The 17670-nt window shown below is 44.3% G+C and overlaps 1 protein-coding gene across 10 annotated transcripts in view; it reads left to right on the plus strand.

Moving 5' to 3' along the window:
* ROBO2 (roundabout guidance receptor 2) overlaps positions 1–17670 on the plus strand; it is a 974141-nt gene that overhangs the window by 470945 nt on the left and 485526 nt on the right. The window lies entirely within an intron of this gene.

Raw genomic sequence — 17670 nt, forward strand, 5'->3', positions numbered from 1 at the left:
CTGCAACAGGGAAGGCCATAGAAGAATCAATCGCAGGGACTGCAGCATTCCAGTGTACCTTCCTTTCTGAATCCTGATGTACGTTGAGTTAGGGAAACCACTCACATAGCATGCCACCATTGTGCACATCCGTTTGGTGGCAGAAAGGCACCAACATGCATTCGGGCATTAATACTTTTGTGGATTCATCTGTGCACAGAATATGTTGTATGAACTAAATTTGCAAAAGAGACAGAACTTTGCGAAACCTAGACCCTGACTCTGAAAACATATTTCTATAAACAACAATTTTGAATACTCACCATTAATATGACAACAAAATCAAAACTGAAATGCTTTTGTGTGTATTGTTTAAGGGATTATGATAGTACTTGTCCACCCAAGAACAACACATAATCATTTGTTTTCATGATTTGTCAATGCATAATAATAAATCAATATTAGTTAAACAGTCAAATTGCTTAAATGAGAACCAGGGTCAGAAACACTATAGAAATAATAATTTCTCTTATTCTATTAACCATTATGCAGCATGGTTTCAGCTTCGTATTGTTTTATCTCTGTCTCATTATATCCATGCCTAACCACATGATTCAAGTATAACCAATACAGGTATCAGGCACAACCAACAGAGCATATAACATGTGCCAATCGGTGGCACATGTTAGAAAGGCAAGAAGAAGGACTCATGATGTGACTGTGAATCAAAGACAGGCACACACGATCTCTCCCAACCGTTCTTCATTTGAGTTATTCTGAGAGGAATACATTGAACAGGTTGTCTCCTGTATCTGCATCAAGGGACTCATGGTCCAGTGTTTCTGGGTGAGGGTCAAATTCAATGTAGAATGTCTCTCACAGTCATCCATGTGGATTCATTGGGATTCTCCTATTTCCTAAAAGTCTCTGAGTGACGAATGTATTTCCAGTTTTCTGCATTCTTGGTTTTGACATTAGGTGGCTTCAGGGGTCTAGAGTGGCAATTCCCTGCTGAATTGGGACCACATGTGCAAGAGAAAATTATCTCTCTCTCTCTCTCTCTCTCTCTCTCTCTCTCTCTCTCTCTCTCTCTCTCTCTCTCTCAATCTATCTCTACTCATTGACTCATTGACATCCTTACATATGCATGACCATCCTCTCTATACTATTGCTTCACCTGAACATACTCTTTGCTTAACTACATGATAATTCCTCTACCTGCCCAACGTTGCCCATGGTTTATCATAGGGGTCACCTCTCCACATTATCTCTTTAACTTTCTAGTGGCTTAATGTGCCCTCTTGCCCCCCTTCTTCTTTTCCTCCTACCTTACTCTCCAGATCATCCTCTATCTGTCTCCAGCTAGTCATCCTCCCCTACTCTCTTGTCATATCAGGCTTCTCCTCATCTCTGAAACTTCTAATGTTACTCATTTCCTACATTTGTCCCTTCTCACAAGTGTCCGCTTTCCAAATCTTGATGCTCCTACTCTATAATCTTCCTACTCTCCTCATCCCAACCCCTGATGTTCTTCTTCTCCCCACCCTCCTTTTATGACCCTTCTTCTCTCCCTCCTCCTCTTTTTTCTCTCACTCATGATATCCTAGTGTCTCCCTATCGGCTATCTGCTCTCCCCTCTAGCCTTCTCTATATGAATTCCTTTTACAAACACTTACATTGCACTGCTATGGCTTGCCCCTTTTAAATTCCTGAAGGGCTGGTAATTGGCAGCTTAATGGTGGTAGCTTTGACACATGATGGGATTGTTATATGGGGCATTGGTTTGCTCTGAGTAACCTTATTCTGTTCAGGTGTTTCTGGCTCTGTGGACTTCTGCATTGGAGCTCTTTAACCAGAACGTTAAATAGGGAGTTGTCATTTTGGACTTACTGTCTCCTGGGTTAACCACATTGAGCAGATCCCTTATGCTTGCTCTTTGCTGAAGCTATGTCATTTCTTCCTCCGTGCTAGTGCGGAGCCTGGGATGCTTCCCCTACTCGTGAGGGTGTGAGGTGAAAATGCCAGACTGAACTTCTTCTAGCTCATGTTTTCATTTTAACTTTTCCGCTTCACTGATTGGGCTGACCTTATTGGTGGGTGGTGTATATATTAGGAGAGTAGACATTCCGACTGTTTTTGTAAACCTTTCTTCCTGTGAACAGATTTCTTTATTCCCTATTGGACTTAAAGTAGTGTCCCTAAAAAAGGTACACTGGCCAAACTTACCAAAGGGGTCCTGGTATGGCGATCCCTTGTCTCCCACTCAGGGTATACTTGGCTGCCAGGGGATCTTCACCATTGAGAACCCTATTGCCCAGCCCCATGCAGCTTGTGGTGGCTCCGGCCCCCCTTTGTGATTGTATCAACCACCTCTGTAGTCACACATGATAGTGTGAGGAGCCAAAGCAAGATTATCTGTGTGCAATGGGGGGAAGATCTAGTGACGCAACATGCCAACATCGGGTATTTTAATGACATTTTCCAAATGAGGCAAGATGAGCTATTTTGCATAGCAGCATTCTTAGAAAGTCCAACTTGTTCAAAGTCTTTATGGTGTAGTTAGAATGGTTGATATGAAAACACTGGCCATGACATTCTCATTTAGCTCTCCATATGAGGGGTAATTGCTTGGGATTTGATGGTGGGTTGAATGAGGAATAATAAGTGTGCAGGGTAGTTTCACCCTAAACAAAAGCAAAATGAAAAAGGGAATGCCACGGCTGATGTTGTTACTAGTGGACTCTTAACATTGGCATTATCACATAGATCCATCCAGCGTTCACCACAGCATATGGAATTCTGAGGGACACAAATACGTTTTGGCATGGCCTTCCCTTCTCATCTGATGACATCAGAGTTTCTGGTCTTGTAAAAGGATGTTTGAAAAAGATTTTCTGGTCCTGTTCAGACAGGTCCACTGCCTGGTGAAGGATGCTGCCTCAGAATCAGATCCCATGGACATTGTTTTGGGCAAAAAGAGGCAAAGCTCTCTTACACAGACCTATGGACATGATGGCTTCTCTTGTCTGAATTTCTGTTACTTTTTTTTAAATTTTCAGACCCATCGTGTGTTTAAATAATTTTAAACAAAATTTAGTTTGGGCTATTAGGTGCCACTTGCAAGACCTATAAACCCAAACTATTGGATTAGAGAACAGATAAGGAGAAATGGCCCTCCCATTGACTGCCCATAGGTATACTAATACCTAAGGCCATTCCCACCCAGTTCCTGCCTCTCTCCAACCACATCACCTCCTCATGGGAACTCTTTGAGCTCCCTTTTATCAAGCCCTAAAATCCAAATTTGCACTCAAATTGCCTGCCAGTGTTTTCTTTTCAAAGCAGTCTTCTGAGAGTTAATTACTTAATTTGAGCTCTAATCCCACTACTGGAGTATGTGAAGGCATCAAGAAGCAAGACACAGTCCCCAAGGATCCTCCACCCAGGTGATCCACCCTCGCTTCTCTTCCCCCAGGGTCGCGATCCAAGAGTGATGGCCTATCCCTGCTCACCTACCAAGAGGATCCAAGAGGGTTATGAGTGAGAATACCTCATGTTTTTCACAAGTGATAAAAATGTCTTAATAAGGTCTGCCTACAACCACTCGATTTATAAACAATACACATGTACTTCACTGATGTCTTGTTAAAAACAAGCATTTGCAAAGCCAACAGTTTTGACTTGTGTATAAGTATTAGATATTTGCCAGGCAGTGATTTTACATGCCTACATACTCGCAACGTTTTAAACCTGCTATCGTTAATGGTCAGTTATCACAACGTTGGCAGTGCCTGGCAAGTGCCTTTGCTATACCTACACAAAAGCCCACTAGTTTGGCCTTGACAATGCTTGTTATTCTTGCTCTTGAGCATTTGCTATTTAGAAAGTAAGCATAGCACTATATACAATCCACAAACATAGGTGCAAACAAAATGCATACAAAATAGGAACCATTTGTTAATCACGTTATTGGCAAAGGCATTTGCCTACGCGCTATGTGGGCTGATTTTGCATACATTATGCTGACCCTGCCATATGTATCAGACACATCAGATCTGAATGGATTGGTAATCAGGGGGGCCGGCCGCCTTACAGTTCAATACATCCCGTATTCTGAAAGTTATGCATTGCGAAATGCTCACTGGTTTTGCCTTGCTTACCGTACAGATGAGATCCATAGATGCAGGCTAGGCACAGGGAAATTCACAATGTATTGGAAAGGGGAATTCAGAAAAGCAGAGAGGTCTTTTGATAATCATGCCTGTCTTACAGTTACACTTATAGACATGTTCATGCAAAGCATGAGCATTCCACTTTAGCATTACCCTGAAACCGTGATTGTTTTAGAGTCCGAAATCTAAAACAAGCATTCCAGGCGATTGGCATCCTAAGGGTCGTTTTCCTGGAACACTTTCATAGTTTGGGGAACGCTGATACTAGCAGGCCCCAGTCCTACATTCCCATGCATATTGGGATAGATCAGAGGTGTTTCTAGGTCTGGAAAAGATCTGGGGCTACGCTAAAGCCGGGACTGTCGGGACTAGGGGCTAGCTAGCCTTTTGATTGTAGCCCATGAGATTCTCTGTGGTGCTAAAACCAAAAAACCCGGGGCTATAGCCCCCTCAGCCCCTCAGCCCCCCCCCAGCACCCCTCTCACTAGCAACACCTCTGGGCTAGATATTGCATTTAAGTGTCGGTTGTGCCTGATAATGTAGTATGCAGGGAGGAGTGAGCTGCACCCCATTTTTCTTTTCAGCTCCATCCCACTAAAAACATGCAGGTCTCACTTTATGAACCTAGTATGTTGCGTGCTGAACTATTAGGTCACGTGAAGTTGTGTTATGTTAAGTGTTTGCGAGGATATCTCACGGTCATCATGCACCACCTTGCTTCCAGGAATTCTAGTAGATCTTCCGTGGTACCAGGAAACGTCATCACTGTGTAAGAGGATTCAATTCAACACTACAGCTAAGTCAATGCCTAGTCTGGGATACTGAATGGAAACCCTTATTGATATATCTTTATGTCCAGTTCATGAGTTCTGGTTGACTATCCTATATAACACCTCTCTCTTAGAATCCCCCTGACCCCACTGAGCCAAGAAGTAGTTCTGTTTTGCAAGTTTAAAAGGTTTATTTGAGAAATAAAACAAAATATAGATACCACGCTTTTATAATAAATTAATAATCAATATCGCCCTTATAAATATAATGTTAATCAACAATGGGTAATCTGACACTAGCACACTTCTTTATAATCAATGAGGAGTTAGTATAGGATGGATAAAGCAGCAAAAATACTTTTATGAATTCAAGGGAAAAGCAATGAGGAATAAAAGGCAGTACAGAAATACTTGATATGATTTTAGCAAAAGATAAGATAATCACTTTTTCTCTGGCAATTCACCCCCTCCCCTATGCAATGTAAGAAATGGAAGGAGATGGAAGTAACACACACAGTTCTCAGGAATGCAATCAAATACAATACGAAATTCAATTCCCACCCCAGCGAGCTTAGAGAAAACCGGTATGAGTTTTAAAACACAGGCCCAAGTGCTTTGAATGTGGTGGCAATGAAGTGAGAAATATGCTGAAAATGCTTTTAATTCCCTTTAGGAGGTTCAGGGTGAGTGAGAGATACTTGGGATGAGCTCAGGCTCACTTTAGCAATGATTCAGGGATGGTTATTAAGAGGCAAACACATTTTTAGCAGAGGAAAGCAAAAAGCTGCTATCTTTTTACAGGTAAAGAAATCAGGCCAATTCGCAAATCGTGGCAAAATTCGCGAGTGTGTGAATCGTGATTACGGCAAAAGTATATGGACGATTAAATAAAGGTAGTTCTTCGGATTTAAAGTAAAGTCAAAATGACAGGTGACAGCTTGCAGCTTCAGAATTGACAGGTGACAGTTGTGCAGCTTTACAAATGACAAATGACACGATTTCTAGGAGGCTGTTCTACTTAGGTTAAAATAGTTTGGATTAGAATATTTTAACTAAGAGATTGGTTCTGCACAGTTCTGCTAGGTACTCACAATATACATTTGAAATAGGCCTCGCCACGGATCTGGTCAGGTTTTGGACTGGACTCCGGTTCTGGTCTCGGCACTTCACAGTGATCTGGGTCAGCTCTCTGGTTCTGCTCACAGCGGTCTGGGTCACTCTGGATCTCTGGTCTGGTCTCTGGCAATTGTTCTTGGCAAAAGAATTCAAACAGCTCGCTGGCTGTGGAATGGTTCGCAAATGATTTTAAGGTTGCTGAGGCCTGCTGAGAAGAGTTCTTAGTTTGTGGGTTTAGGCCCTTGCTTTAAGTTCTGAAGTAAAGTTCTGGTCTTTGGAGATTGATGGATTTGAAGTCTGGATCTCTGGATGTGAAGTCGTCGGTCAGCATGCTCCACAGCAAATGGAATTGAATGTCTCTACCTGTCCCAGCAGTCTCTTTTTATGTGTTTTGGAAATGGGTGTGTGCCTGGGCCTAGCTAAGCCTGCCCCTCTCTCTTATCATTGGCCAATTCCACCTCTCTCCCTTGATTGGGGGAAGGAAATGTCAGAGTGATGCTGTAGGTTTTATGGTCAGAGGAACCTCCCCTTGTCAGATTTCACACAAATCTATTTCTGACCCAAATACATATTTATCTATGTACCATTTTTCTAATATTGTAGGTCCAGTTAACATATTTTCTGTAGCACCAAACCATCCGATCCCTGTCTTTGTACGATGTTGTGTCCACTGATGACAGAATTCTCTCCTTTTCATCCAGATAACAACCTCTTAACCTTTCCAGATTTTACACAAATGTGCACCAGGGATATGGGTTACAGATGATAAAGTGTCAGATTTTTAACATGCATACATTTGGAGTGAGACCCTATTTTCCCCTAGCAACCCCCCAGAATACACCACAGGGTCCTAACACCTCTTAAAATGTGCACAGAAAAATCACAAAAATAATGATATTACTTATATAATTCTGACAAGTCCGCACTATGAGTTGTTGGGTGTCCTGACCCACGTTTAAGCTATCATGCCACAACATTTGGTGCTGTGGGCTTAGAAAATTCAAGATGGCGGAAAACCCACATGTGCGCCGAAATCCAGGAAAGCTGCGCAGTTTGTGCGCACACCAAAATGGTTGCCTCACTTGCCACCCACCAGTGCGAGAATGAAAGGCCGGGTTGCCATGAGGGAAATGGGTTGCCAAAGGAAAAACAGTAGCGCCGGTTAGCTTCAAAGCGCTTTAAAATCACCATTGGACTACCCGCACAGTAGTCTGAAACCATTGGGAATGGCAATGCTGATTGCCAAATGCAACCTAGAATTGTGGGGAATTCATTTGTTAAATCCCAAAAATGGGTGCAGTACCAGTACTCACCACTATCCAAAAGCCGGCATTTTAAAACCACACCAGATTTTACTTTTTTGTGTAAAACTGAATGAACCCAAAGCAGGCTAAAGAAAGACTTACTGAGAGGTGGATACAATGTAAAGTGATATTCTGAAGTGACTTGAAGGTTTATAACAAGACTGGCTGAGCTGTGGATTGCAGCAGTTTAAGTTGCACTGGATTTAAAGACACTAAAATCGAAAATGTTTAGATTAAATGAGTGACCTATGTTTGGTGTCACATGCCTTTGTAACTGTTGAAATGTCATAGTTTTGCACTTAGAATCAGCATTCTAGCTGCATGTGTAAAATTGCAAGTTAATTTAAAAAGCAACAAAAAACATGACAGTTAGCTGAAAGTCTGGCTTAAGGAACTTGATTTTGCTTGACAGCTACCCCCATCAGGAGTGAAACTTGAGTCACAACTGTGTTCCCAGGCTATCTGCCTTTTGCTGGCAACACTAAGGATATGCCATCTATCTGATAATTGAATTACCTGTGCACTACAGGAGCTCTGAACAAAGCCTGTTCTGACTCAGGCAAAGGTTTTATTACAGCAGTCGTAAAATGTAGCTTCCTCTTGGCAGAAGCTGAGAGGGGCACTGCCTGTGAGAGCAAGCTGGCTTGGCAGAACTGGATAAACCAGTATTTCTACCTTGTGCTGAGAGGAAACCACACCCCTTTGGAGCCAGAACATAACTTTAAAAAGATGGATCATTCATAGAGCGGACATGTGAAAATTTTATAAATGATACCATAATTCTTGTGATTTTTCTGCCCACAGTTTAAGAGGTTTTTAGAATCGGTGGTATGTTCAGGGGGGTTTTAGCGGAAAAGTGGATATTACTCTAAATGTATGCATGTTAAAAATCTGAAACTTCATCAGTTAATGTCCATACTCCCTGCGCACATGTATGTAAAGTTGGGTCAATGTCAGAAATTGAAAAATCTGTTAAAAAGTCAAATATGTGCCATTTCTGAATGCAAGCTCCTAGAAACAGCAGATTTGGGACAGAGTATACCTCATGTGATAGGTGACATGGGTATGTAATTTCAAACAACTGTGTAACTGTGAAATATGGATTTTGATCATATATAGATTTGGGTGCACAGATTACAGGGGAGTTTTTTTCAAGAGATCATAAAATGACATCACTCTGACTCACAGTTCCTTCCCCAAATCAAGTGAGGAATGGAAATTGGACCAATGACAAGTGAGAGGGGCGAGTTTAGTTATGACCAAACACACACACCCACTTGCAGAACATATAAATGGACCACTGAAACTTAGGTAGAGACCTTCAATTCCATTTGCTGCAACGCACTCTGCCAGACCATACAACATCCAGAGATCCAGACTTCAAATTCATCAACCTCCAGAAAGCCAAACTAGAGACCAGACCAGAGAGAGAAAGCAGTGCTGTACCCAGAGAGAAAGCAGTGCTGTGCCCAGTGAGAGACCAGAGCCCAGTCTAAAACCCTGACCAGATCCGTGACGAGGCCCATTTAATTCAAGAATATAGTGTGAGTACCCAGCAGAACTGTGTAGAACCAATCTCTTAGTTTAAATTCATCTAATTCAATCTATTTAACCTAAGTAGAACTGTAGCTTAGAAATTGTGTTATCCTGCCATCATTTTAAAACTGAAAAAGTGCTGCGTTTAAAATTTGCAAAACCAAAAACGACCTCTATTAAATCGGTCATAACTCTGTAACCGTTTGGGCTAGAGACTTGCAGTAACTTTCATTTGGAAGCTGAGATCCTAGGCTTTCCTAGGACCCCAAAACGATTGTGATAGTCCTTGCGGTTCCCCTGTAATAGCGCTCGGCGCATCCGCGAATTTTGCCGCGATTTGCAAATTTCTTCACGTGTAAAAATTGCTGCTGCTTGCCTTCCATTTGCCAGAAATTCGTTTAACCTGCTAATCATTCCTGCATCATTGCTAGTGTGAGCCTGGACTAATATTCACCAGATACCACTCACCCTGAACCTCTGAAAGGGAATTAAAAGCATTTCCAGCATATTTTTCAATTCATTGCCAGCACATATCAAAGCAATTTGGGCCTGTGTTTTCAAACTTATGTAGTCTAAGTTTGCTGGATTGAACTGAATTACAGTTGATTGCATTTCTGAGAACTGTGTGCTTCCTTCCATTTCCTTGCCTTGCATCAAGGGGGGAAGGGGATTGCCAGAGAAAAGTGATTACATTGTTTTGCTGAAATCATATCAAGTTGTTTTCTATACTGCATTTCATTCATTCAACCTTGCATTTCCTTGAACCTTATAAAGCATTCTCTACCACATTATACTTCTGTACCTATTTACCAGTGTGCTACCTTATCCATTTCATGTCAACTCCTTATTGATTATAGAGAAGCGTGTTAGTGCCAGATTCTCCGTTGTTAATCTTTATCATATCAGATTAAGTGTGCTAGTCAATTATTAATTTATTATAAAGTGTGATATATATATATAAACAAAACAGAACTACTTCTTGGCTCAGTGGGGTCAGGGGGATTCCAAGAGAGGGGTGTTATATAGGGGTAGTCATCCAGAACGCATGAACTGGACCTAAAGATATATCAATAAGGGTTTTCATTCAGTATTATAGACTAGGCGTTGACTTAGCTGTAGTGTTGAATTGAATCCTCTTACAGAGTTATCGATCTTTTTAAAATTATGCTCTGGTCAAAAAGGGGTGTGGCTTCCCACATCACAGGGTGGAATAACTGGTTTATCCACTTCCCCCAAGCTCAGCTGCTAGCAGAGGCACTGCCCCTCCCAGTTTCCCCTAAGAGGAAGCCACTTTTACGACGCCCCCAATATAACATTTGCCTGAGTCCAGGACAGGCCTTTGTTCAACTCCCTGTAGTCCCCAGCTGCTCCACCCCTAATCTAATCAGTGAGGTGACAACTCCTTTTGGCCAGGGGCAGCAGGATGCAGCTAGGCCTGGGAAGAGTGGCTGAATAGGTTTCTCCTGTCGGGGGTAGTTGTCAGGCAGAATCCAGTTTCACTAAGCCAGGTTTCAGCGAAATGTCACTTTTTGTTCCCAGTTTTCTACATTCAAATCAAACTGACAATTTGTACCTATACATTAAATAATTACTTCCTTCAAGTCATTTCAGAATATGGTTTTACATTCTTCCACCTCTTAGCAAGTCTTTCCTTGGTCTGGTTTTGTTTCATTTGTGCAGTTTTACACAAAAGTCTGGTGGTTTTAAAACGCTGGCTTTCTGATAGTGGTGAGTACTGGTAATGCAACCATTTTTGGGATTAAGAAAATGATTTCCCCACAGTTCTGAGTTACTTTTTTTTTTTAATCAGCATTGCCTTTCCCAATGGTTTCAGGCTACTGTGTGTGTAACCCACTGGTGGTTTTAGGCAATGCCCTCCTGTGCTCACAACATAGGCAAAAATGGGTGGCAGCCTATTCTTCATGTTTTCCCTGTGCACTCTCTGGGGAGTTCTGTCCATCATGATGTTTTCCATGCCAGTACTGCACAGTTTTATTGTAGGGCTTGGATGCATGGGTAAAAACATCCCACAAGCCCCCCCTCTTGCGATGGCCATTCTGTCCTTTCACTGATGGAACTCGCAAGATCTGGGATGTTCGCCTCCTCTTCTTCCAATTCCATAGGTGGCACAGTTCAGCATCTTTTCCTCCCTCCAGTCGATCAATCAGTTCTCCTTGCTGGTCCTGATGGGAGGATTGGGCGGTACCCCGGGCCCCCTGGGTCTCCGCTCCCGGTCTCCGGATCGTCCTCCTTGGCCAGTCTCTAGGTTTTCTTTCTCCTAGGACGACAAAGGAAAAGCGGCAATACCTATACATAGACATTTTTCCATCACTACTAATGGTGTGGCAGACATATACATTTTATACTTTAACATACCTAACATTTTACTTTTGAGATACAAGTTAGCATTCAAACACAGTGGCTTACAAGAGTATAATATTTTAGAGACTATATGTGGGATATTTTAGGGTTGGAACTGAATTAATCTGGAGCGGTCCCCTCTGTTATTGCAGAGGACTCCTCCAGTTGCTGCAAAGTGTGCCTGGAATGGCAACACTTTAGCTGGTTAATATGGATCCACTTGTCTTCCCCTTCCGCCAGACTGCCTTTGGGGATGCAGATCTTATAGGCAACAGGGGAGATCTTGTCTATAATTTCAAACGGTCCCTTCCATGAAGGCAAACATTTTCGCTGTTTGGCCTGGTTCCTTTGGAAATTGTATAGATAGACCCGATCACCCACCTTATATTCCTTTCGGGTAGTTTTTAAATAATAGTGGTTCTTCATGCTCTCGGCTGATCGTTCTAGATTCCGCTGAGCATAGGCAAAAGCATGCTGAAGGTGTTTCCTTAAATTCTCCACATACTCATGAGTTGTGGAGGCATTTATCAACGTTTGCTCTTGGGTTCTGTAGAGCAAATGCTGGGGAAGCACCATCTTGCGTCCAGTCATCAACTCAAATGGTGACATTTTGGTTGCAGATGAAGGGGTAGATCTGATGGCCATTAGGACCAGAGGTAATCGGATATCCCAACTTGGCCCAGAATCTGCCACAAACTTTTTTAAGATGCTCACAATGGTTCGGTTATATCTCTCCACTGCTCCAGAAGAAGCTGGCCAGTAAGCAATATGTAGCTTTCTTTTGACCCCCAGTATCTCCCACATCTTTGTCATTACTTCACTGGTGAAGTGGCTACCCCTGTCTGACTCAATCCTTTGAGGTAGACCAAAACGGGAAAAGATGTGGTTAATCATCAGGGCAGCTGCTGTTTCTGCCTTGCAGTTTGGGGCTAGAAGACATTCCACCCACTTGGTAAACAAGCATGTAACGGTCAACATGCACTTGTTTCCTCTAGATGAGCGAATCACAGGGCCTACAAAGTCGATTTGCAAATCTGACCATGGCAGTGTCATCCCCCTTTTTTGGAGAGGCGCACGGTGTGTGAGGGATGATGGCTGAAATTGTGCACACACAAGACACCCCTTCGAGTATTGGTCGAGGTCCTGCCCCATGTGTGGCCAGTATGCAACCTCTCTTAAGATTTCCAGTATTGTGTGAAACCCCCTATGACCGGCGGTGGCTGCATCATGGGCGTGACTTAACATCAGGCTTCGGAATGAGGTAGGAACCACCCCCTGATCATGGCCAGCTTGGGATTTCCTTACCAACAAACCGTCTTGGATTCGGAACATTTTTGGACATTTCATCAACACTCTTAGGTCCTCTTTCCCAATGTAATTGGTATCCATCGGGGGAAAGTTCTCAGGGTCCTCAAGGTGTTGGTAAAACTTACCAATAATTGGATCCCCCTTCTGAGCTGTAATCAAATCAGCATCAGGGGTCTCCTTACTCCATTGTGCAGTTGAAAGATCATTGTGAGCATTTGTCTGGGACCTAGTGATAGCAGTGACCTGGATTTCCCCCAACAGGGACTCTATTTCTATTATATCCCCTTGGATGGCCCCGGTTTTGGCCAGCTGATCAGCTAAGTCATCTCCAGTTTTGTCTGGTCCGTCTACTTTGGAATGACCCTTGATCTTTTTCCAGTAAATGGTCATCCCATTCGATGTGACCAGATAATCAATGTTTTGAATTAACTTCCCATGTTTCAGGGGTTTGTTATTAGTGCATAACATGCCTCTGGTTTTCCAGTTGACCAGGTGCTCCACGATCCCGTTCTGTACATACTCCGAATCTGTGATTATGACCAGTTTGTGCAGTTGATGCTGGACAGCAGTGAGGATGGCCTGATGCACAGCCATCAATTCTGCCACCTGACTACTTCGGGGACCAATTTTGTATCCAGCGGAGGGTTCTGGGAACCCCTTCACCCATGCATTCCCTATGCCAGCCACCAGTTCTTTCTCCCCGTCGTTGTCAACATGGTACGAGCATCCATCCACATAGACAGTGGGCATTCCCTCACACTTGTCTTCTTCAAAGGCTTTGTGTGGGGAATTAAGGTATGCCTCCATGTTGTCCTTGATTTTTAGACTTTTGTCCTTGAGACAGTTTTCTCTGGCACAATCATGCAAGTCAGCCAGACCTTGCGCGAGGGGACTCTTCTTGTTTTGGGCATATCTGACCTCCACAGGAAAGCCTTGCATTGACAGAATCCAGGAAGTAATTTGGGAATTACTCACATTTCCGGCCCGGATTCTGTCACTTTGGAGATATTGCAGAGGCTGGTGTGGAGTCCCCACTATGATGTGTTCCCCCTGGATAAACGGGCGGTAATTCTTCAATGCCCACACTGTTGCCAGGAGTGCCTTCTCACCATTGTTGAATTTTTCCTCCACAGACGATAAAGTTTTGCTCGCATAGGAGATTACTTTATTGACCTTGTCATGCTTTTGGTATAATACTGCCGTCAAGCACCTATTAGAGAACCCCGTCTCCAGGAAGAACTCCTTGTTTTGACAGGGTAAGCTAGGCAAGGCGCTTGTGAGAGGCTTCTTTTGAGTTGTCTTACCACCTCAGATTGTTCTGGTCCCCATTCCCACTTGACCCCCCCCTTCAAGAGATGAATCAGGGGTCTAGTGATCTCTGTGTAGCCTTCAATGAACTTTCTGCTGTAATTAGTCAGTCCAAGGAGGCTCCTTAGTTCCTGCAGAGTTGTGGGGTCTTTCAGTTTCTGGAGTGCTTCCACTTTCTTTTCTTGGGGACAGAGACCCTGAGGAGTAATCTCACGCCCCAAGAAATTAACACGGGTTCTACACCACTGTGCTTTCTGAAAGGAAAGCTTTGCTCCGGCAGCCCTCAACTGTGTCAGAACATAACGGATCTCCGCTATGTGTTCTTCCACAGATGAACTTTTGATGAGGACATCATCTACATAAGCCAGGTTACCCCTCACACCTAGGTCGGGCATGGCCTTATGTAGGAAAATGTTGAATTCATTGCCGGAGTTGAGGTATCCGAAGGGAGTCTGAGTCCAGGTGTACTGCTGGCCCCCAAAGGTAAAAGCCAGTTTGTATTGGTCCTCCCTACTGACAGGCACGGTCCAGTATCCATTGGTCAGGTCTATTGCTGTGAATACCTGTGACCCCTGGATCTGGGCTAGCCCTTGGTCAATGTAGGGCAGAGGCCATCGGGAAGTATGGACCCGTTTGTTGAGCTCCCTAAGGTCGGCGCAGAGTCTCCACTGGCCATTTGGCTTCAATATTCCCAGCACGGGATTATTGAAAGTGCTGTGGACTGGACGGATTATTCCCCGGGACTCAAGGTTCTTAATTATTTCAGTAATGGATGCGAGAGGCAAGCGATATTGCTTCACAAACACTGGAGTCATTCCAGGGTCCGTGGGAATTGTTGTGGTGTGGATGTCGGTGCGACCACAGTTATATGAGTCTACCGCAAAGAGATCTTGGAAATCCAAGAAAACTTGTTTCAACTTTTGCTTCTGTTCCAGAGTCACACAGGCATCAGCTAGGTTGACTCTCTCTTCCACCATCTGCCTGAAGCCTCGAAAGACTTCTGATTTGGCTATTTCAGCGGCCTCCTCCAGCTGGGTGGAGAAGTCCCTGGTAAGAGTGCTGATTTGGACTGGAGGCTTCAGGTGGGAAAGGCAGCCCTCATGGACCTGGAAAATCACCTCATCCCTCCTGAAGTCACAAGTCACATCATCCTTACCGTAAGGGCAAGAAGTGTACACCAGGAAGTTCCCCCCATGCCGGGTGAAGATCCTGTCTGGTGTTGTTTTGTCATCACTGTCACTGTCAAAACAGTCCTTGGGGATTGGTCCTAACAGTTCATTTCCTAGATCAATGGAGAAATGTCGGTCATCATCCGCCATTACAATAATGGTGCCTGCGGCTAGAGTAATACTCTTTAAGTCACTGTTATCCACCTCCATTGGAATGGTGTCATGTTCTATGTTGACTAATGGAGTTGGGTTTACCCCCAACCCTTGCTGTTGGAGAGAAGCATTTAGATGTATATAAGCATCAGGGTTTTGCAATTTTTGTCCTCTTTTATCTTTCACTTCCAGGGAGAATTGTCAGGTCCTTTCTGGGATGGTGACTTCCTCTTTGATCTGAATTTCAACTGCATAAGGTAGCAATTGAGCTGACCTAAATGCTTTTTCTGGATCATCAAAGCCCATGGGATTATCCGCTAATTGGGACCAAGCTTTGAAGTTTATTAGGTCCAAACTAATGGCAAAGCGATTGAGAATGTCACTGCCTAAGTAAAAGGCGGCAGTGACGTCTCGCACGACCCAACAATTATGGACTATGCTCTTTTTGCCAATGGAGATTTTAGCATACACCTGCTAGGCAGGACATGTTTGGAATTAGGTGCTTCCAGGTCCATTTCCCATTTGTCTATCAGTTTGAATGTGGGAATGGCTGGATCTTTTGGGAGTTGGCGGAACATGGCTTCGCTGATGAAGCTCTTACCGTTGTTCACACACACTCGAGCGGGAACACAGTCCTTCCCATCATTTAACTGAACAGGGATGAACAACTGCTCTCCAATTTGCTTTATATCAGCCAGGCTCTGAGCTGATTTCACATCTTTTTGGACTGTAGGAGTGGGAGTTTCTGATTGTGTATTAGTAAAGAATTTCAGGGTGTTTCCTTCCAGTGTGGAATACCACCTTAAACTGGAAGGAAGGTTGATTTCCAGAAATAGAGTGGAACCCCCATCACCAGTCTGTTGTCCTACTGCTATTACTGTCACGTCTGGAGTTTGGTTGTTCTGGAAGTGAAATTCTACTTGGTCAGATTTTTGTTCAACCATGTGGCAGGTGCCATTTAAACTAACATGGTTGACACTCTGTTTTAATTTTATTGGTCGGCTAGTCTGGGTCCAGAGGACCTTGTTTACACAATCTATTAGGGGTGACAACCTTCTCAGGAGGTCATTCCCTAGTAAACAAGGGGTGCCCTCTGGAGTCACTACTATGACCGGGTGTTTCACCTTGTGTCGCCCAATTTTAATGTCCAAGTCTGCAGTCCCCTCAATGGGAATTTCCTTCCCGTCAAAGTTCTGCAGTTGTCCAGGAAGAGAGGTGAGAGGAATTCGGTAATTCTCCCCCCTTCCTGCATTTAGTTCCTCAAAGGCCCTTTTGACCAGAAGGGGAGCTTGGGATCCAGTGTCCACCAGTGCCAAAATTGTATCCTGCCCCTGTACTTGTACCGGGGCATAGTATCTTCCCTCCTTCTCCTCAAGGGGGCACAGATAATGCACATTTTTGGACAACTGGTGGGCTAACTTTCTGGTTTTGGACATTGCTAGTGAAGAGATTTGGGCAGAATTCTGTGGAGAGCCTGGGGAATCTGAAAGAAAAAGTTGGCAACTGGAAATGGTTTTGGGTTCTGGGCCACCCCCCCCTTTTTGGAGGCAGTCCTCAGGATGGGTTTGACCCACGGGATTTTGGTATTGTCGGTTCTGGGATGAGATGATGGGTGGCGGTAGCTCAGTCTCCACATCTCCCCAGTCTGAATTGGCATCCCTTGGGACCCATTTTTCCTTGGGAGGAGTTCCCCCATCTCTGAAGGAGAAGATCCTTTTCACAGGATCTTCTGAGGATCCCTCTCCCTCAAATTGGAAGACCTGTACCTCCTCCACAAAGTGGGTCTGTTTGGGTCCTTTGTTTCTCCTACCCCCCCCTCTGCTCCTTGGGAGGCAGGCTTTCAGGGGCAGGAGATTTTGTTTCCGGTTCCTGGTTTTCCAGGGGCTGTTTACAATTTGGGAAGGAAGCTTCCTCCAAGGCTTTACACACCCCTTCCCCTTGTGCCTCCTCCCTGGGAACCGGTGGGTTATCGGGGTGCTGCCCCCGTCATTGTTCTGGAGCACCAGGACCAGAGTTTGGGGCATTCTGCGGTGGCATATTCACCTGAGGGTTCTGTTGAGCCCTGAGTATGTGACCCAGATCTCGTGCCATATTTTGGACCTGGCGCTCAAGTTGCGAAACCCGCTCAGGCTGATACGGGGCTCTATTTTCTCCCCTGGGCTGATCCCGGGAAGGGTAGCTATCCCTTCTCTGGTAATACCCCGGATTGGGAAGATTTGGATACCCCTCCACCCTTGGCCTCCCCTCTCCCGGATTAGGTTGTCTGGGCTCAGGGAATTGGGGAAAGAAGGATGGATGGTTTTGCGTTTGGAAATTGGGTGGATACCTGGGAAAAAGGTTCTGCCCAGGATTTGGAGAATTTCTGCCCTCCTGTGGGAAGTTGGGAGGGAAGTTCCCCGGGTCAGGTGCTTGGCTGGATCCCCCCCCTTGGGCTTAAGGAGTCCACACATAACCCGAGATTGGTTGGTTTCCCTTGTAGCGGGGACTTACATAG

Source organism: Ambystoma mexicanum, chromosome 7p, assembly GCF_040938575.1.
Source record: "Ambystoma mexicanum isolate Mex_15411 chromosome 7p, UKY_AmexF1_1, whole genome shotgun sequence".
Lineage (NCBI taxonomy): Eukaryota > Metazoa > Chordata > Amphibia > Caudata > Ambystomatidae > Ambystoma > Ambystoma mexicanum.